The sequence below is a fragment of the Ascaphus truei genome, chromosome 1, assembly GCF_040206685.1.
Source record: "Ascaphus truei isolate aAscTru1 chromosome 1, aAscTru1.hap1, whole genome shotgun sequence".
Lineage (NCBI taxonomy): Eukaryota > Metazoa > Chordata > Amphibia > Anura > Ascaphidae > Ascaphus > Ascaphus truei.
This window is the reverse complement of record NC_134483.1, coordinates 150,012,845-150,035,844: the sequence shown is the minus strand read 5'-3', so window position 1 is coordinate 150,035,844 and position 23,000 is coordinate 150,012,845. Positions and strand designations below refer to the sequence as shown.

At 41.2% G+C, this 23,000-nt stretch overlaps 1 protein-coding gene, 1 long non-coding RNA gene and 1 other non-coding gene across 8 annotated transcripts in view; 2 read left to right on the top strand and 1 right to left on the bottom strand.

Moving 5' to 3' along the window:
• The window catches only part of LOC142492819 (uncharacterized), a 33,998-nt gene extending 27,018 nt beyond the window's left edge, over positions 1-6,980 (top strand). Inside the window, exons 5-7 of one of the 2 annotated variants that reach the window (XR_012800912.1) lie at positions 2,740-2,812; positions 5,263-5,329; positions 6,330-6,980. This is a non-coding gene — a long non-coding RNA (uncharacterized LOC142492819). The remainder of the gene's footprint in view (positions 1-2,739; positions 2,813-5,262; positions 5,330-6,329) is intronic. The other variant, XR_012800913.1, reaches the window with a different exon arrangement.
• The window catches only part of NFIB (nuclear factor I B), a 455,016-nt gene that overhangs the window by 332,473 nt on the left and 99,543 nt on the right, over positions 1-23,000 (bottom strand). The window lies entirely within an intron of this gene.
• Positions 3,695-3,766, top strand: TRNAH-GUG (transfer RNA histidin (anticodon GUG)). Its single transcript has one exon. It is a non-coding gene; the product is annotated as a tRNA-His (tRNA).

The window sequence follows — 23,000 nt, the reverse complement described above, 5'->3', positions numbered from 1 at the left end:
CTTTCCCCTTTTTTTGGCACACAGAAACATTCTTTTTTTAGCACATACTGTGTACTATTAACATCTGCAGGCCTAGCGCAACCGATTTCTGTGCACCAAAAAAGGAAAAAAAAAAATCAATTTTTGGATAGTGATTGTGCAGGTTAAGAAATTGCAGGTAAGTATATAGGAAGACACAACTGCAATTTGAAATGAGATTTCCATGCACCAAGTTGGCATTACAAAAAAAAAGCCATTTGCGATAATTAATTCACAGGCCGCTAAAAATGCAAGATGAAAATTCCCCCCTTTTATTACAATTATACACCAAAATGCAGGTGACACAATGAGGCAGACAGTTAAAAGGAGGACAATTATTTTAAATAAGATGAACGTGCTAGCTTCTTAGGCATTAAAATAACCTGGTGACCAACATCAGAAATTCTGGTGCACATTAAAATAGCAGGTAATGTGGCTAATGATTTGGTGACTCGGCTCTACTCTGCACCTGCATTAACTCTACTGTTACTAACTTTTAAACAGGGGAAGTAGAGACACTTTCTGGTGACAGTGATTACTGATGACATTGCTAAACAGCAGCAGACCACTGCTGCCACCTGACACAGTGGTGACCTGTGAACTTTTTTTCCTGCCAATACCACAGAACAACTTATTTATAGAGAAATAACTAGATGACACACATTCCTTTTCTATTTCTTCTCCTCCCTCTGTGCATTTGCACTCACCACATTTTTCTGCCCTAAAGCACTTGCGTTTTGACTTACCTCTACATTGTGGACAGCCCTGCTAAATTGCTCTATCGCAGATCATTGCAAAGCGATTGCTCATCTATTGCTCATCTATTGATAAGGGATATTAAACCTGGCGATGTGGTGTCTTTTACCTGCATATGAGCAGCCCCGTGGCTAATACTATACACACAATACATAAAGCTTGCCCCCCTGGAGGTGCACTTAACAGAATGCCATCCTACTGTCCCTATATGTTCTTCCTATCTACCAATTAGATTGTAAGCTCTTCGGAGCAAGGACTCCTTTTCCGAAATGTTACTTTTATATCTGGAGCACTTATTTACATGACCTGTTATTTGTATTATTTATTTATAGAATTGTCACATGTATCACTACTGTGAAGCGCTATGTACATTAATGGCGCTATATAAATAAAGACATACAATACAATACCTGTCATGATCACATCGGCCATGAGTAATGTTTCCAGGCCCAAACATGGACCAAGAGTGACATCCGATGGTCAGGCACGGCTATTTCTTTTTTGGGACTCCATCTACGTACATTTACAATTATGCAAAATGTTTCTGCCTCTTTTGTCGTTATGAAGGTTTGCGTCGGCAAAATACTTTTATGAAGATTTGTAAACACATAAAGAAATGTATAAAATGTTTATCGTTTACGGGTTTCATTGACAGTAGATAAATTCTAAGTGATTGGGCGCAATATAGTCACAAGTTGTTAGTGGGGACAAGTGCTTCTTTCTTTACTAACAACTCCCATCGCTCCATGAAAACCACATCCCAAATTTGCACAAGCAGATAAAATAGCTTGATATATTGATGATGACAGAACCTGTTATAAATCCTCTCATTACTTCACTTCCCTACAAAATACGGATTTGTAGAGTTTAATAGATAGAACACACTTAGCCAAGTGATTTTAATAGAAGGGAAAATTTTGGAAAAAACAAAAAGAATATGTTTGTTAACCTTTTCAGTGCTACAAGGACATGTGCAAGTCCAAAAGTAAAGGCTCCTAGTTTCCATGTTTTCTCCACAGAAATATCTTATACTAGATGATGATGCTAATAATAATTATTATTATTATAATACAAAATAACAATAATCAGTGATGTTTGTGTAGGGAAAAGGTTGATGTAACCCTAAGCAATTAAAAATGAATGTATCTATACTACAATAAATAAAAAGCAATTATCCTCTCCCATTATTACAGCCACATTACAAATAGTTTCATACTCACTTATGGCGTTTCCTGTTCATTTCTGAAAAATGGGGGCTTAAATGAAATACAAAAGTGCTCGACCCGAGTTCCCTGAGTTGAGGCACAAAAATAGCACTAATTTAAATATTATAATGGTGGTGATGATTATTCTTTTTAAATCTGATGCTGCATCATTGTTAGTGAAAGACTGACCACTTCAGACACTCTTACAAATAACACCCCAGTTGCAGCAAAGGCCGCCCCTTAAGAGATCGGGTTCACTTTGCCCAACATGGTTCACTAAGCCAGTGTGGACAGGGTTAATATCATCAGGAAAAGACAGACACAACTTCAAAGACCTGGTTATAGTCAGCACCTCCTGGGGGTCTGTTTGCTGCTCAACTGCTTTTACTTCACCTCAGATGTTCTTAGAAACAACACCTGAGTCGCAGCAAAGGCGGCAGCCACAGGGTGTCAGCCGTTTGCTGCCGTTTGCTGATGGTACAGTTTCTCTGTTATTGGTCTTCGGTAAAATATATCAGACATATATTGTAGCATTATCATTGTCACACATTTCCTGCTCTCAGCTCACTGCACAATCCCTCTTACTTCTTCCCCAACTCCTAAAATCAACAAGCAGCTATCTGAAACACAGCAACCTTCTCATCCCCCTCCACCTCACGTTTCCACTTATCCTTCCTTATAGATTGTAAGCTCCTTGGGACAGGGCCCGCCTTACCTATTGTATCAATGTATGTTAATGTTCAATATTTTATTGTTTTAGGGTCTCCAACCCTATTGTACAGCGCTACGGAATATGTTGGCGATTTATAAATAAATGATAACAACACTGAGAGGTGACCATTTTTGTTTTATCATGCCTGAATTTAATAGTATGTGGTGTCTTAGAATTGTGTCTATTGCTACACAACTTTTGTTGCACTTTTGTAAAACATTGTCTTATTTTTCATTTTACACTTGCTGCAAATCATGTAATTCACATACCAGTTTAGGAAAAGAATCTAAATGTATCAGCTGCAGTTGTGTACACCAGCATATAGGGGTATAGTGCTGATGAATTTTTGAAATCTAGTTTTAATACTAAGGAATATGTATTATTATTTTTAAATTAGTGTTTCACTGGAACAGTGGAATTTTAAATCGACAGAGTGGATGCACAGGGTGTACAGTACTTAATTTGGGAAAGATTTTTCAGCACAGTACATTAAATAGCAGACATTAATGCTCACCCACCAGTAGGTGGCGCTGCGGCACATGGACCGACTGCAGAGGTGCTGAATATAAAATAGTTAATTGGCTGATGCAAATGTCAGTGTATATTATTATTAATATGCATAATACGTTACCAGTGACCCACTGTCTTGTCCATCTAACAGCAAAACAGGTAACATTTTTGGATAACAGGTAAGATAATGGTTTATCTTTGTAGATTTGTTATGGGGTCAAAAATAACGAGCTAGGGACACATTATAAAAACAATTCTAATAATAACTTTGTAAACGGCTCATAATGCACTTTAATAATTGAAACAGAAACAAGCACTAGAGAATAAATCTTTGCAGCGGGGTATCTGTTTACTGAGCAGTGCATTGCTGTGGTGTCTGCACATCAGCCCAACTAGAAGCTGCACAGAACTGAACATGCAGCAGGTGGCGCTCTCACTGTACATGGTGTAATGATTCCTCTGCATGGCAGACACCGCAGCTCCCGGGTGGCTCGCCGTGATCGTATAGTGGTTAGTACTCTGCGTTGTGGCCGCAGCAACCTCGGTTCGAATCCGAGTCACGGCAGGAGTTAAGTCTCCTATCACGGCAGTAGGGGGCATTTTTGTTTTATTTCACTTTTTTTTTTAAAGTATTATTATTTTCTTATATTCTATATTCGTTATATTACATTCAATTATATAATATAATTGCTATTTTTTAATAATAAAGGTGGTAATAATATTAAAGGTGGTAATATAACATGAAATAAAATAATACTTAAAAAAAATCTGCTTCTCCCTTCTAATATAATGATAAAGTCTGCCTTATAATAAAATACCCGATTTTACACGTTGCTGTTGCTGTTGCTGTGCAAATTAATTAAACTGACTTGACAGCTCTACTGATGTCAGTACAGAAATGGTCAATACATTATATTATAATACCTTTAGTATTGAAAGTAGTAACTGCATTACATAATACAATGGGACATAGCATAACATAAAAAAGATAATACTAAATAAAACAACAGTTCTCCCTGCTGCTGTGACGGGAGACTTTGCCCCCTGGGTGTGTGAATTTGAACCCAGGTATCAACGCAGAGTACTAGTGAGCAAGGCGAAGCACTCGGGAGCTGGTCATGTACCTGTCCCCAGCAGAGCCGGAGAGATGCTGCAATGGCACAGACTGCAGCGGTGCCAGGCATGTCCATCCCTGTGTGACAGGGGGATCACTACTGCACTTTCAACTACTCATCATAAACAGCAGCAGCAGCCTCTCTGCCCAGTATAGCACCTGCTTTTACAAATTGCTTTTGCTGTGCATTAATTAAACTGACAGCTCATCTGATGTAAGTACAGAAATGATCCACATACATACATATATATTAATAATAATGTAAGATCCGTCCCACACAATTCATTATATAAAACATGGGATCATGCATCATGCATATATCACAGCTCGTGGTTAAATATGTTAATATTTCTAAAAGCAGAGCATCCTGCAGGAATGTTATACCCTATATTTAAGGCCATAACATAACATGTACAAAGGTACAACATTTAAAGAAGTACTTCTTCAGTAAAACTTTGCGGATTATGTATTATCTGCACCAGTATCACCACATTTCTTTCAGTTAGGATATCTGTTTAATTGCCGTGCTGTAGCAGAGTAATTAATCTCTGTGCCTCCTCCTTCCCTGTGAGGTCAGTTGCTGAGGCATCAGTATTACTGTATTTTAGTTCACACGGTAGCTCAGCTGCAGATATCGGGTTGACAGCTGCAAGACCAGGGTAGTGATTAAATATGCATAAGTAAGAAAACAGTTTACAGAGGTATTTATATCCATTAACAGCACAAACTGGGGAAATATATTCAGATATAAAGTGTAAATCGGTGACCTAAACATCAAAAAGCATTTACTACATTAATTTCTAAGTAGCTCCCTAATACAAGCAGTCTCTAAATACTCCATTGTCTGTAACATGAAATGTGTACTTTATATTGTTGTATTGTGTATTATGAAATAATCGAACCAGATGCATTTTGGGGACTAAATTGCTGCTTTGCCTTTGTTACAGTTGCTGTGACAAAATTAATGATAAAATTATTTTCAAGAGTCTCAAGATGTCAGAGGTAAATTTCCTGGTAGGTAAATATGCCAAAGCAAAAGCGATCTTCTCATCTAGGAATGTATAAGTTACGGATGAATTATATATATTGTTTAACATATTTTGCCTGCAAAAAAATGCCCTAACACTGGAAATTTAAGGGGAGCCAAATATACAGTATAATTTTCCAACTGGATGCACATGAATAGACACACATACGAAAACACACCTGCAGGACATCACTTATCACAACCAATCCACTTCAAGTGTAATCTCTAAACTACACAAGATAAAAAATAAAATAAAACAACTTTGTAGACTGAAATACAATCTGGGAGAATGGAGAATCTAGTCATCTATTCATTTGGGTGCAATAATGCTAGTAGATCAAACAAAACAGGCAGAACCTCCTTATAATAACCTCCTTATAATAAAATGTAAAATTGAAATAATAATATAGGAAGGCACCTTCTCTATATCATTATCATCACTGCACCCTGAATGGTGAAGAGTTTGTGTCCCTTTTTTGAGAAGGGATTGGGGCATACACTTAACTAGTATAAGCCAGACTGCAAGAGAGGAACTGTACAAAAATCACAAAGGGATAGGCACACCTCTTGATAAAGGCTCCAGAGGGTAGCGAAACGTTGGGCCAATAAAATAGATTTCTTTTTGCATAATTGTGGTGTATATATATATATATATAAATAGCTACCAGAAGCTGGTCCGATGACAGAGAGACAGCACACAGTAGTTTGTATTCCAAAGTTGTGTATTAGGGATACAGTGCACCGCAACCAACGTTTCGGTCCGTGTAGAGGGACCTTCCTCAGGGTTGTGTGCGGACCGAAACGTTTGTTGCGGTGCCTTGTATCGCTAATACACAACTTTAGAATACAAACTACTGTGTGCTGTCTCTCTGTCGCTGGACCAGCTTCTGGTAGCTATACGTTTATGTTATACATATGGGACAAGCATCAGGATTCCTTTGTACCGTGAGTGCAAACGGTTTTATTTATCACTGTCATTTTCTTTAGGGAGCTGCCACACTGATGCAATTGACACTGAATGGGGTACCAGATCGGCGTGACACTCTGGTGCTGTCACAGAGCCTTGCACATGCGCAACTTTACTTTGAGCTGACTTCCCAGGACTTTATGACGCCACACATGCGTTTCCTAGCAACATTGGACGCTAGGATTTTTTTGTCCACCGGGGGAGCCTGTACTCATCTGCCCATGTGAGATAGCATACATTGCTCTGTCTCCTGATTTCCAAGATGGCCGCCGTACTACCTCATACACTGATTGCACTCGTGGAGCTCCAGGATTGTACAATTAGCTGCCTCTAATTGTCCTCACATGGTGAACTATGGGGTATATATGTTCTCTGGGTGTCATTGTCTGGTAGCACCCCCCTGAGGAAGGTCCTGCCTAGGACCGAAACGTTGGGTTTATAGTGTGCTGTTTTGTAACTGCTAATACATGTCTTTTTGCTTTATCTGAGTGTTGCTGCTTTTGTGCCTTTTCTTATGGGAAGACAGGGTTTCTATATTGATTTCTATGGAGCATGCACCTTGACTTTACATTTGTTGCTTGGAGTGCTGGCTGCTGCTTTTTGTTATATATATATATATATATGGCACACAAAAGATGCCGCAGTCAAATCACCCCTATTTGACTAAGTAATTATATATATATATATATATATATATATATATATATATATATATATATATATATATATATATATATATATGTAGAGGTATCTGTACCGTGTTAGCCGAGCTTAATAATCAAAAACGAATAGATGATACTGTTCTGTGCCTAATGAAATGCTTTTATTTGTGCGAGCTTTCAAGATGCACTGATCTCTTCTTCCAGTGATGTTACAATGGATAAAGAAAGAGAGGTTTTTACTTAAAAGCAGTGCATCTTCATCTTGGAATCTATCTGTGACTGAAGCAATGTATGACTTAATGTGTTAAATGCTCTCTGAATGTTAGTGATGTAAGAGTATGTGTGTGTATGTGTGTGTGTGTGTTTGTATGTATGTGTGTAAACATGAATTTATAAAGTGCCACAGTGTATGCAGCGCTTTACAAAAGGTGTGTGGAGTGGGTGTGTGTACCAATGGTGTGGGTAGGTATAGAAATGAAAGAGGGTGTTGCATTACTATTAGTGTGTGTAGATACAATAACATTGTACATTAGTATGTGTAAGAGACAGCTATGTGTGCATTCATATAGTACAGTACTGTATGTATAGACATGGCATTTAGCACTCATGGGAAGAGAGTTTTCTTGTGTCAGGGTAGTGAATCATGAAACTGCGGTCTCTTAAGTAAAAGCCTTTCATGCTTTAACCATTGTAACACCGCCGGAAGAAGAGATCAGTGTATCTCAAAAGCTTGCCCAAATAAAAGCATTTTGTTAGCCACAGAACGGTATCGGCTATTCGTTTTTGATTATACATACTATATATATATAGCAAATAAAAAGATCACTTGTGAGCACATTCACATGTCGAACACTGTATATATATATATATATATACAGTGTTCGACAAACCTATACATTTGCTCGCCCCGGGCGAGTGGATTTAACCCCCGGGCGAGTAAATATTGGCCCAAGCAGCACACGTTTGGTACTAGGTGGCGAGTAGATTTTTTTGTGTGGCGAGTAGATTTTTTGGTGATTTGTCAACCACTGTATATATATATATATAAATATATATATATATTATATATATATAAATATATATATATATATATATATGTATATATATGTACCACCCTGATTCAAGTATGCGTGAAGAACAATTAGAGAGCAATAGGCATTATCTTGCACTAGTTTTCCCACATAACTGCTAGCAACAAATGTCCCCCAGCTGCACATAGTCTCTATCAGTTGCATTGCAAATATATGTTCTATTAAATCTTAATTCTGAGCTACTACCATGCCTGAAGAAAAGCACGGTATGGGGTGAAAGCGTGTATACCATGAACTATTTGTTGAACCAATAAAAAGTATTGATAACTTTTTTGTTATTATTTGACTTTTCTTTCATTGTTACTATATTGAGAATAGCACACACACATATCCTTGCTCTTAGCTCAGCTTCCATATGCTAAGCTTGTTCTTAATGATATCTGAAGATCAAGTAGGCTTTAGTAAACCAGTACTAGATACTGAGGATTTATTTGCATCACACTATGATGTTCCTTTAATACCTCCCAGAAACATAAGTGCTTACTCCTTAATAGGTTTTTAGCTTAAGATCCAATCATCCACTCTTGAATTAAGATGCTTGAATGAAGCCAACTCATTTGGAACTAAGCACTTTAATGTCAACAGAGACATATGGTATTGCAACTGAGTTACAAAGGATCTCTACTGAGCCATCTACTTCCCCAGCAACATTAAAACACTGGAATTATTAGTTAACTGGGTTGTTTTGTAGCATTCCTAATTGAAAATAAGATCTTAAGAAGCAGCTTGATACCGGAAGAATTGGACACTCACATTACGTAATAATGGAATGGTGTTGTTTTTATACTATGCAGTGATGTGTTCTGCACATGTGAAATTGTTAATGTCATTTCTCCATGTAGAAGGCAGTTTATGAAAAATGAATGAAATAAAAAAAAGTATTTGTAAGTTCAAAGGCAAGAAATGTTGAGTTATGGTTATTTAATTCTGACTTCAAATCATCTTTAACTTTATGGTTATTACAACAACCCTTTGCTAACCACAACTGTTGAAATCCCTCCAATTGTAGACCAAATGCACCACATAATATACCGTTTTAAATACCATTAGTCATCAAGGGAATTAGACAATTTTGCTTAAGATTTGAACCAAAGCTGACCTGCATATGTATAAGTGAAAATATTTCATAGTTTTAAATTGTTAAATCTCTTGAGAGCAATATTGAACTGAAACACAGCTTAAACTATTCCTTCAATTTCACTGTATCATACATTATTTTCCACATGCAAACTTATATATTTTTCCCAATGTACCAGGCCATTTCCCCTTCTTCACACTATACACTTCTCTGCAGCATAATAGTCAACTCTCCCTATTTATGAAGCATAAACGTTTAATAATCTCCTGAAAAATATATATTGTTTTACTGCTCCCTGAAATAGTTCAATTTAGAGAGTAAAATTATAGGCAAAATGTGTCAAAGAAATGTAACGGGCTTCTTATATGGGATGTAGATGCATTCAGAAACAATGATACACAGACTATGGTTTGATTTCAGCCTCTGTACTCTTACATGTCTAAGTTGCCTGATATTATAAATATCAGAAAAATTGAGGATGAGCACAGTTACAACGAATTGTTCACCAGTCTCTACAATGTTACCCAATTTCAATTAGTTGTCGATATGCAATACATATCTCCAAAACTCTATATTTCCAAAAATATTTTATTGTATATTAAGAGCGATTGAACTGATTTTCTTCCAAATTTTAAAAACGAATTAGAAACAAGATAGCTACAGGTGTTTCTTTTGGATAGAACCAAGATACAACAGGCAGACAATGTTTTTAAGACACAACTAAAATGATATATATACAGAAACAGCCATAAATGATACATTAGGTTGAGTAAGTTCTGGGTTGAACCCTTAAGGCTGCGCTTATAGTGCCTTGCGACGGCGACGCGTCGTCGCTCCGAATCAAATACTCAAGCGCTTATAGTAAGCGTGACGGCGATGGAGCGACGGAGCGACCAAAAATTTTGACGCTGGGAAAATTTGATTTTTTAGAGACAGTCACATCACATGTGACTGTCTCTAAACCAATCAAATTGCGCGGCCCGCCCCTTTTAGTGACGTCACTGGCCTTGTCGCCAGCTAAGTCGCTAAAAATCAAATTACATCTTTCGCCAGTGGCGACGGCGACGGGTGACGTCATCGGTGGTGTCGCCGTCGTCAGCACTATAAGCGCGGCCTAACTCATCAAAGATTTTCAGGTCCCTCTGACATCACACTGAATAAGAGATTCAATCCGGGACAGATGCACTTCAGAACGATTGGCAAATTGAGTGACAAAAGAGAGACCTGAAAAGGCAGTGAGATATACAGAAAGTTTACAGATAAACTGTGAGACAACCACGGTATTAAATACTGGAAGACCGCAGTAAAACAATAATATTCAGTATGTTGTGACTTGATTGGATGATGTAGCCCTACGGCCTTTGGTTTAAGCACATTGGAACTAATAAAGTTGTGATGATTGAATTTATTCTACCTTGTGTACTGATGCCCTGCGTTGCTAGGACATTGCTGGAAATTACAATTCTTTTGTCACAATCCTCAATGTCCTTCACAATATATTTTCCTATACCCAGCTCAACTGTCTTTTAATATAGAGTTTACAGGCATAATTTGTCACTGGGGGGCTCACTATGTAATTGTTGGTGCCTGAGGCACAGGAAATATGACGACATATACATTGCCATAAAGTGACTCAAACTGGGATCTCCCATTTCAGTCCCACTGCATCTACGAGATCAGACTTCTTCCTAGTCTGTGAGCTTTCAAGAAAAATAGGACTTCCCTAAAAAAGGAAATTGAATTACCTTAAAAGCTTTCATCTTAAACAATGGTTAGGCCAGTGTTCCAAAACTCCTTGGTCCACCTTTTATATGATGCAATTCCTATGAGGCACTACATCAGCTTATAAATAAAGATGCCGGTTTTAGGTTTGAAACACGTGAAAAAAAAGCACAGACCGATCATCTGGCACTGCCTGCTAATACTGATAAAAAAAAAACAGAAGTTAAGCATGGTTTCCTATTAAACTCCACCAGGCTCCACCAGGCACAGGTAGAAGATAAAGGCAACAAAAGATAAATATGAAAAAATGACCACATAAAAACCAAGCTAAACATTAAAAAATAAAAATAAAAATGAGCACCGATTTTTTAATAAAAGTAAAACACCAAAAAACCTCAAACAAACATATATATATATATATATATATATATATATATATATATATATATAAAATATATACACATATAATCAGCACCATCTTCAGCCCATGTTGATTCACTGCTAGATAAAGCCTTTCCAATTATCTTCCCGGTACTGCGGTTGCAAGCCTCTCATCCCTTTTGCTCCAACACATTTTGTAATGTCATCCTCCCATCTTACTTTTGGTTGTCGTCTTGGTCTTTTCATTTGCCTTGGAATCCAGTTGAGTACCATCTTTATCCAACGATGTTAATTTCTTTCCCTGTGTGATGATTTCAATAGACTTTTGTTTGCTTCAGACCCATCCATTCTTTTCCCTGTGTCTTTTGGTAATACCTAGCATATATCTCTCTATACTTCATTGAGTTGTCTGAAGCTTCTGAATTATCTTCACATCTAGGGTCCATGTTTCCCATCCATACATCAGTACAGAAGAAGAATAAAGTGTGTGCTGTCCCTGTGATCTCTATCAATTCCAAACGGGGATAGTTGTTCCTCTGCTGCTCCAATGCTCCCGTAATCGGCAGGGTAAACCAGGACATATGAAACAAAAAAGAGTGCAAAAAGGAAAACACAATAAGTTCCCGCACAATAAAATGTATAATAGGAACAAAATACACTTACATATAAAATAGGATCATGTCGATCCAGTCATCCACACATCCAAAAGGCCACGCCCCCCTCAAGATGAAGGCTCGGTGAAGGCTGTGTGACAGTCACCTCGTCTGGTGGCTCCGCAAGCCTGGAAAGTATTGAGGTTTTGGGCTCGCTGGGAATGTCCTGCCCTGTCCTGTTCATCTGCATTACCATGCTCACTACCCTTCTTGTGCTGTATGGTAAAGTCAAATACTTGAAGGGCAAAACTCCAGCGTAGTAACTTGTCATTCTCCCCCGACACCCTTTGTAGCCAACTCAAAGGATTGCGATCTGTGATCACTGTAATGGACCTGCCATACAAATAGTGCTGTAATTTCTTCAGTGGCCAAACTATGGCCGGGCACTCCTTTTCAATTGTGGCATAAGCCACTTTCCTGGGTAGTAATTTCCTACTCAGATACACAATGGGGTGTTCACTACCTTCCGCGCCCACCTGGCTGAGTACAGCACCAATATCATAGTTGGAAACATTGTTCTGCACAAGGAAATTTGTTGTGTAATCAGGTGCTGCCAGGATGTGAGCACTAGCCAGTGCTGTCTTCAATGACTGAAACGATTATTCACAGGCAGGAGACCAGGCGACCAGAACCGAGAGTCGTTTCTGAGTCAAGTCAGTCAGGGGTTTAGCAATGGCACTATACAGGGGAACAAACTTCCTATAGTAACCAGCGGTGCCCAAAAAAGCCATAACCTGTTTCTTTGTCTTAGGAACTGGCCACTGAACTATAGACTCCACCTTAGCTGGTTCTGGCTTCAGGTGCCCACCACCCACCCTGTGCCCTAAGTACAACACTTCTGCCATATCCACTAGACACTTGGCAGGTTTCAGTGTCAGCCCTGCTTCCCTAATCCTGCTTAGCACCACTGCTACATGAACTAAGTGAGTTTCCCATGTATTACTGAATACAGTAATATCATCCAGGTATGTCCTTGCGTAAGCCTGCATCCTTTCCAGCAACCCATTGACCAGGCGTTGAAAGGTAGTCGTGGCATTTTTCATACCAAATGGCATAACCAAAAACTCATATATGCCACTTGGAGTTATAAATACTGACTTCTCCCAAGCCTCATGGGTCAGAGGATTTGCCAGTAACCTTTGGACAAATCCATAGTCGTCAGATACTTTGTCCCTGCAAGCTCATCTAAGAGCTCATACATGTGGGGCATGGGATAAGCATCAGACACTGTCTGAGCATTGAGCTGCCAATAGTCCACACAGAACGGAGTGGTTCCGTCCTTCTTGGGCACGAGGACTACCGGACTACCCAAGGGCTTTGAGATGGTACAATTACCCCTAGGACCAGCATCTCCTCCACTTCCCTCTCTATACTCCCTTTCACCTCTGCAGATACCCGATAGGCATGCTTATGCAGAGATCTTTGATCCCCGGTGTGCACTAGATGGTAAGTGATATGTGTCCTGCCCGGCTTATCCGTGAACAAGACCATATGCTGCTCTAGCATAGCATTTGCCTGCACTCTCTGCTGTGTGCTGAGCTGGGACCCTATCTCAACCTGACTGTGCCCCCCTGCCTAGATTCCCCTAGGAGGTCAGGCAGAGCATTGCTCGCCGGGTCCCCCATCGGTGGGCTACACATAGCCATCACTGATGCCACACTCTGTTGAAAATACAATACTCCTAAAGCATATTAATATGATAAGTCTTATTTCTACCTGTCTCTCCATCTAGCTGTACGACATAGTTGCACTTATTCATCCTCCTGAGTAGCGTGTATGATCCAGACCAGGCAGCCATCAATTTGTTCTGGCGAGTGGGCTTCAGAACAAGCACTTGCTGCCAAGGGATGAATTCTCTGCTACGGGCATTCTGATCATACCAAGTCTTCTGCTTGGTCTGAGCCTCCCTGAGGTTAGCCTGTGCCAACCCCATGAGCCTTTCTAACCGGTCCCTGAGATGTACCACATACTTCAGCACAGAAGCATCAGTATTGGTAGTCTCCCCTTCCCATTCCTGAAGAGGTCCCCGTACCCTGCAACCATATAGAAGTTCAAAGGGAGACAAGCCAGTAGACTCTTGCGGTACCTCTCGGTATGCAGACAGCAAGTGCTGCAGGTGAATCTCCCAGTCTTTTCCTTCAGCCTCTATAAATGCCCAAAGTATCTGCTTCAGGGTACCATTGAACCTCTCACATAAACTGTTTGTCTGGGGCTGGTAAGGGGTCGTGCACTGGTGCTTCACCCCGTACGAATCCCAGAGACACTGTAGCAATTCACCCATGAATTGCGACCGTTTGTCAGTTAGAATCTCACTAGTGAATCCTACTCTAGAGAAAATAACTAACAATGCCTTAGCTACTGCCTTTGCCTCAATGGTGACCAGCGCCATAGCCTCAGGGTGCCTGGGGGCAAAATCCACCACTGTGATGTTTTAGCACTTGACGGACCAGCTAGGGATCATCAGAGGTCCCACTATATCCATGGCTACTCTTTGAAAGGGTTCCCATATTACCGGTAGTTGGTTCAGGGGTGCCTTCACATGATCACTTGCCTTAACTACTCACTGGCAGGCATCACAGGACCGGCAAAACTGTGCTTGATGCCCCTGGCAAGTAGAAATGCTGCAACAGCCGGGCTCTCGTGCGAATGACCCCCTGATGCCCTGCTTGTGGTATGGAGTGGGCTACCTGCAATAACTGCTGCCTATACACTCTGGGTACCACTAACTGTCTTCTACCAGTCCACACTTTATCTGGAGCATTAGAATCATGCTCTCTATACAAGAGCTCAAAGGTTCCCCTGCCTGGGCTTCTCCAGCAAAAGAACAAATAAGATGCCCTAGGTCGTTACCGAGGAGCACCTCAGTATCCAACTCAGGTAAAACACCTACCTCCCTCATGCCTCGACCAGCACCCCAAACGAGAAAGACCTGGACGACCTGCATTGACCTAGGTCCCCCGTTTGGCATGGTCACCTGCATCCCTGTTCCCAGGAGCAGATCCTCTGGTCTCACCATATCAGGTCAGACCAGAATGACAGTGACCCCAGAATCGAGCAAGCCGGGTGCTTGGCGATCCCCTATCGTCACTGGCCTCAAATGCTTTCGCCGGACATCGTTGGATTGCAAACTGACCGTTGCAATCAGGTGTCCCTGCTGTCTCCACTGCTGTTCCAACGGTTGCATGTGTAGATTCCCCCATCTGAGTCCCTTGCTAGGCTGGCTGGACGCCTGCACTCTGCTCCTCTGTCTGTACCACTCACATGGTGGCGACTGGCCTCGTAGCTGGAGAACGTTGCCCCTGATGAGGATTATCGGACTTTGGCCGGTCCGGACAATCAGGCTTGATATGTCCTGTTTTGTTGCACTGATAGCACCTCCTTTCATGCTTAAATTCTGCAGTCTTGGGTATACCCCCTCAGCAGCTGGTTTTGGCTTCCAGTGTGGTGGACTGTTCTTTGCCCGAGCCGGATTAGCTCCATTCTGGGCAGATCCCTCTTTGTAGGACAGTGCATGAATGGTAACATACTCAACAGCCAGGTTGGCTGCAGGATGGCAAGGTGCTGGCTTATATCAAAGACCCAATCTAACACTTCAGTGGGACAACTTTGCAGAAATTGTTTTTTAAACAACAAGTCTAGTAAACTGTGATACTTGGTGGCATCACATCCCTCCACCCACTGAGTCCCATGTTGAATCATTCTGGACGAAAAACACATATAGGACTCCTTACCAGTCTTTTTGCCTGACCTAAACATGCCACGGTATGCCTCCGGTCTGAGGGCATACTGTGTGAATAGTAAAGCCTTTACATGCCTGTAGTCATCGCTGTCTGGTGATGGGATTGCCTGGGAGGTCGCCAGGTCTATCCCCGACAATAGCGGTGACAACTGCAAAACCCAGTTCCATTCTAGTGTATGGAACCAGCGACACTGATCTTTGAATGCTTTGAAGTATCCATCGATCTTGTCTGTGCCTCCACATACTTGCCAAAGCTGTGGTGGGATGCCTTTGGCCGGGAAGGTTGGGTAGAAGTTTTGCTGGGGTCTGGGGGGCTGTAACACTTTAAAAGCGGCAATTAGCTGCAACCACTGCTTAAAGGTAATTCCCATTCCCCAATTGGTGAGAAGTGTGGTGATCCCTGTATCCGGGAGACCGCTAACCACAGGGGCTACCACGGCTCCACTCCTGGCATCATGCTCACCACTCTAGGTATATGATAAACTGCTCAACCTCAATACCTACATTTTTATGTAATTGACTAAGGTCATAGGGATACAATTGTAACACCCAGCAACAAATAGAAGGAAAAGAGATCCCTTCCAAGGAGTCCCTTTAACTTGCACTGAAAGTACATGTAACAAATATTAATATATAATATATCTTACAAATACAAATATTTGATAGAGAGCGTAATTTTGTATATATTTATCTCTCTTATGTACCACTAATCCAAAATAATAACAATTTTATTCGCATCAGACATCAGCGCAATTGTGAAATTTATATACAGTGATTTAAAACTCCTTCGAGAGGCTGTATTGGCTTATATGCCAAAATTGATAACCACCTATATTGGTGTGATCTTAGCTATTGACATCAATTGACTGCATGTCATAAAGAATTCCCACAGTGTGACAGTACTGCCTACTGCTCATAGGTAATTGTAACTGTCAATAATGAATCACTATGTCATAATGATTATGATAATAATGTCTAATAACTAAGGTAATATTGTAGAATCGCCTATAGCAAGCATATGTCCAATCGGGTTGTTAATATAGTATCCACATTATGATGTTTATCCACACACAGATAAGATCAAATTAGTCCTATTTAGTATGCCTAACAGTGCGACATAACTCACGCAGGTACAAAATCCCAATAGCAGTATTAGCATACCTATGATAAATTTGGAAACAAAAGAAACAGCGCAAAACGCAAATAGTGAAGTAAATCAAGATATTATTACATAAAATGTAGGGATAAATATTCTGCGTACATCAAAAGATTAGAACATGAGCATTGAGTGTGCAAAGCACACAAGTTACCAATCGGCAAATAGGAGTTCAGGAATCAGGAACAGGTCCCTCTGGTAGATGTCTCAGGTGGTGTCTGTGTGATTCCTCCTCTGCATGAGTAACCAGTAGTAGTAGACCTGTCTCAGTAGGAACCCTCCCTCGATCGGGTGGTCTCAGGGGCATCCAAAGTTAGTTTTCAAAGATTAGCACGGCAGCAGTCCTCTGACTAGACAGTGAAGGAGACCCCAAAACTCTGAGTGTGCTCTAAAACTGGCATAGCAACAGCCGGGAGCGGTCACTCTTACAGCAGTGTCCTCAGTTTGTGGTGTCGTCGCTCCTTCACAGTGTGTCTCGCTATGACGTCACAAGGACGGTCTGCATGGCCCAATACACAGGAATGAAAATAGTTCTAATAGAACCAGTGTAAGCAGAGAATATGCAAAACCCTACTAGGCATAAGTAAATAGTTAATCCTACGCGTTTCGTAGTATAACACTACTTCATCAGGGAATAAAAATATCATTTCCCAGAGGCACTAAATACCACTCATGCCCTACCCATTGGTTGGCTAATTAGCCTATGGCTTCCAATCAAATTGGCAGGGCAGCAGTCAGTGTGACTGGAGAAATGATCGTGAAGTTACAATAAAACAACAACTTTATTAGTATTAAACAAGGAAATAATGAAAAAACTAAAATAAAAGCAAATCTGCAATAAAAGAAACACAATATTAAAATACATTCGGATCATGAACTATAACAGGGGCATCAACCGCAAGGGGATGAACAAAAGAAGAAATTGAAAGAGTAATAATTAATATAAAGCCCAAACATCCACATCCTCATTTAACCCTTTCAGGGATAAAGTTTCTAATTTATGAATCCAATATGTTTCTCTGGACGAAAGGGTTTTAACCCTGTCGCCTCCCCTCCTATTACACGGTATCTGTTGAAATTCCTTAAAAGTTAAACAAGAGGGATCTTTGTTATGGTGAGTCAGAAAATGTCGTGACACACTATGTTTATCAAAGCCATTTTTAATATTTCTGATGTGTTCTTGTATACATACTTTAAGACTACGTTTAGTCCTGCCACCGTATTGATAACCATATGCACATTCCAATAGGTATACTATAAACATTGAGGTACAAAGAATAAAATCTTCAATGGGGAAAACTTTTATTTTCTTTTATTTGAGTTTTTTTTCATTATTTTCTTGTTTAATACTAATAAAGTTGTTGTTTTATTGTAACTTCACGATCATTTCTCCAGTCACACTGACTGCTGCCCTGCCAATTTGATTGGAAGCCATAGGCTAATTAGCCAACCAATGGGGGTATTTAGTGCCTCTGGGAAATTATATTTTTATCCCCTGATGAAGTAGTGTTATACTACGAAACGCGTAGGATTAACTATTTACTTATGCCTAGTAGGGTTTTGCATATTCTCTGCTTACACTGGTTCTATTAGAACTATTTTCATTCCTGTGTATTGGGCCGTGCAGACCGCCCTTGTGACGTCATAGCGAGACACACTGTGAAGGAGAGACGACACCACAAACTGAGGACACTGCTGTAAGAGTGACCGCTCCCGGCTGTTGCTATGCCGGTTTTAGAGCACACTCAGAGCATTGGGGTCTCCTTCACTGTCTAGTCAGAGGACTGCTGCCGTGCTAATCCTTGAAAACTAACTTTGGATGCCCCTGAGACCACCCGATCGAGGGAGCGTTCCTACTGAGACAGGTCTACTACTACTGGTTACTCATGCAGAGGAGGAATCACACAGACACCACCTGAGACATCTACCAGAGGGACCTGTTCCTGATTCCTGAACTCCTATTTGCCGATTGGTAACTTGTGTGCTTTGCACACTCAATGCTCATGTTCTAATCTTTTGATGTACGCAGAATATTTATCCCTACATTTTATGTAATAACATCTTGATTTACTTCACTATTTGCGTTTTGCGCTGTTTCTTTTGTTTCCAAATTTATCATAGGTATGCTAATACTGCTATTGGGATTTTGTACCTGCGTGAGTTATGTCGCACTGTTAGGCATACTAAATAGGACTAATTTGATCTTATCTGTGTGTGGATAAACATCATAATGTGGATACTATATTAACAACCCGATTGGACATATGCTTGCTATAGGCGATTCTAGAATATTACCTTAGTTATTAGACATTATTATCATCATCATTATGACATAGAGATTCATTATTGACAGTTACAATTACCTATGAGGAGTAGGCAGTACTGTCACACTGTGGGAATTCTTTATGACATGCAGTCAATTGATGTCAATAGCTAAGATCACACCAATATAAGTGGCTATCAATTTAGGCATATAAGCCAATACAGCCTCTCGAAGGAGTTTTAAATCACTGTATATAAATTTCAAAATTGCGCTGATGTCTGATGCGAATAAAATTGTTATTATTTTGGATTAGTGGTACATAAGAGAGATAAATATATACAAAATTATGCTCTCTATCAAATATTTGTATTTGTAAGATATATTATATGTAGCCCCTGTAAGAAATAGTGGGCTACCAATCCTTCTCCTACTGGAGTAAGCTCTGGTAAGGGCAGGCACCAGTAGTAATCATGTGTTTTCCCCCCCACCAAGCCCTGCCTTGAGTGATAGAGGTAGGCCCCTGACTCTGTGGCAGGCCTGAAACAGAGGGGAGGTCCTGCTGACATCATAAGGGGCAGGGCTGTATCTATTTAGTGGGCTGCTCCTGTGTGTGTCTGGGTCAGTTGCTGTTGAGTTCTGTGAGAGTTGTTGGAGAGTCAGTAGCTGGAGTGTGGAGGTCGTGAGTCTGATGAGAGAGGAGAATGTGACAGATAGTCCAGTCTGTCCTGGGAGCTGATGAGAGGAGTATGTGAGCTGCACAGTTCAGAGAGAGAGAGCTGAGTCAATTTGGAGGAGACAGGAGAGAAGAACTCAGAGATCTTCTGAGTAGAGCTGATACAGCTATAGTGGACCAATACCCTCACCCTTCTGAGGGGGTGATGGGGGAGATCTAGCCTCACCCAGAGGGCCTACCCTCGGGTGGAGGTAGGGGTATTGAGGCCCCGTTACAGCCATCCTGCAGGGGTACAAATCCTGGAGGAAGAGGAGAGGAGGTCAGATACCTGTATACTGCCGTGACTAATACTGGCCATGAACTGCTGCTGTGTGCTGCATCACTGAGAAAAGACAATAAAGACATTGCTGTTTTATATAAGACTGTGTGAGATTGGAATCTCTCGCCCTGGGACCAGGGCTTTCTCTGGGAAGATTCCAACCTATCCCCTAGGTTTCGTCAGAGAATGGAGGCGCTGCACCACAACCACTAAAGAATGGAGGCATATACCCCAGAAGCCTGGCCCTGTTATCCCCCACACCAACGCAGGAGACTCAGGCCCTCCTGTTCCAAGCAGGTATGCACCACCATAATACATGTAGCCAGCCCTCAATACACCATAGAGGCACGATCTGTGTCTGGGGGGGGCGGGGGGAACATGGGCTACATATATATTAATATTTGTTACATGTACTTTGAGTGCAAGTTAAAGGGACTCCTTGGAAGGGATCTCTTTTCCTTCTATTCGTTGCATCATGCTCACCATCCACTTCCTCATCATCCCTGCTCTCTTCCTCCGCCTTCACTTCCACCAGGGATGGAACATCCTCCGGTACCCTGGCTGGGCTGGTGGCTTCTGCAACTGCAGGCAATGTTGTCCACACCTCAGGTGAAGCTATACTCACTTCGTGTTCCTCGAGATCCTCCTGCAGCACTGTCTTTGTCCGACCAGGTGTCGGAAGTCCATAACTCTCACACCGGGTGAGGTTCTGGGGACGGTCCCAGGACCGGTAACGTCTTGACCGTCGGTCCATTTTTGCCTGGTGCTACTAAACTAAGTGACAGAGGGAACCTGTCCTTTCCTTAGCTTTGTGTAACATGTGTAAGTCACTACTTGTTTTGAGAACTCACAATTTGACTTTCTCTTTATGTTAGAAGACCCCTCAGGATTTTAAAACATAAAGCTCAATGATCCCACTGCTACCGTCAGTAAATACGCCTGTCATGGGAGACCAGGCAATTACACCTTTTTACCAGGATCATACATTGGGCAAAACAGGTTAAGTGAATTAATTGTAAATGTATTTGCAAGAAAAGGCATACACACAATGATACACAAACGACATAAGAAGAGACACATTTACTTGGGAACTGGGATAAAAAACTAGACTTTCCTAGCTAAATGGCACTTTAAACAAGTCTTTAGTTGACCGTGACTTAGCCCGAAATGTCCTGGAACCCAAATTGTCATGCAATGCCAGACGCCACCGCACCCTTCTCTCTGGAGGACTTGATTTTACTTGACCGGGACTTAGCTCCAAACGTCCTGGAACTAAAATCGTCTTGAAATCCCAGCTGCGACCGTTGTGTTCAATTCTCAGAACTTGGTCGCAAAAAGCAGGACTTAGAAAATATTCCGGGTTGGTTTTTCTGAAGACGGTGCTCTGCTGTTCGCGCAGAGGTATCTTTTTCCATATTCAAAAACCCGCCGCTGTTTTGGCGCTTGAGAATTTCTCGGTTGTTTGGCTGAGAGATTTCTTATAGTTTTTTGGAGTTCATTCACAAAATACTACAGCCAATCACCAAGTGGGAAATTTCTTACCAGCCAATCAGGGCGAAGCCGGTCCTATGAAGCCGGGCAAGCGGGGATTCTGAATCTGCCAAGGGACATGCGCAAGTTTGCCACCTAGTCCCTTGCTATTCAGATGCCATCCGCTGGGTCAGGCTCCTCCAAGTCTAGTGGGCAAATGGTAGTCCGGAGGACATCCATTCATCCCAAGATCTGGGTACTTGAACCCTTCACTTCTGCCCAAATGGTCTTCATACCTCAGGCATAGTCTGTGGCTTTCATGTCTGAGCAGACTTACTGGCACCAAGTTGGAAGCCCGGTGACCTGTCAGAACATCGGTCCTGAAAGTCCCAGCCCATAATACCGTGCAGAACAGTACATTTTATACCAAACACAAAGGTTAATACAATTATACTTTTATATGTCCAAAGTCTCTGGGTATGGGGAATAGAATAAAACGCTGCACTTTATTTTCTATTAGCCTATATTCCTCATATACTATAAAATAGACTTGGACTGGACTTTAAAAATCCCCTCACAACCTTATCTAAGGTTGGAGAACCCATGAACCCTATATAAGTTCTGGGTGACCTGGGCAGTAACTGGGTAACCCCCTTAACCTAGGGACCCCTCATAGTTACAGGGACACTTTTCATCCCTTTGCACCATTTACCTTTCTGGGCTGTGCTGAAGTAGGGAACCCTAGCGGTGAGTCGCGCAAGCGTTTTCAAGAGGAGATATAGCCAGGACAAAATGTCTACATGTATCTTAGAACCTAGCATGATTTTCAGGTACATTTTTGGGGAATACAGCAACTCTGGACCCCGTCTAGCTAGATACATTCTGACAACACTTCCCCCACAAAACCCCCCTTGAAACGCATAGCCTAGCAATCCCTGCCTGCTGGCATCCCATGAAAGGCAAAAACATAACAATTCTTTATTGCACAATTACAGTTTCTGCAAGTGTAGCCCTTTTTCTGACACTCCCCAAAGAGACTACTGGTCACTGTATACAACCTGCGGCTCCTGGGGACGGTCCCAGGACCGGTAACGTCTTGACCGTCGGTCCATTTTTGCCTGGTGCTACTAAACTAAGTGACAGAGGGAACCTGTCCTTTCCTTAGCTTTGTGTAACATGTGTAAGTCACTACTTGTTTTGAGAACTCACAATTTGACTTTCTCTTTATGTTAGAAGACCCCTCAGGATTTTAAAACATAAAGCTCAATGATCCCACTGCTACCGTCAGTAAATACGCCTGTCATGGGAGACCAGGCAATTACACCTTTTTACCAGGATCATACATTGGGCAAAACAGGTTAAGTGAATTAATTGTAAATGTATTTGCAAGAAAAGGCATACACACAATGATACACAAACGACATAAGAAGAGACACATTTACTTGGGAACTGGGATAAAAAACTAGACTTTCCTAGCTAAATGG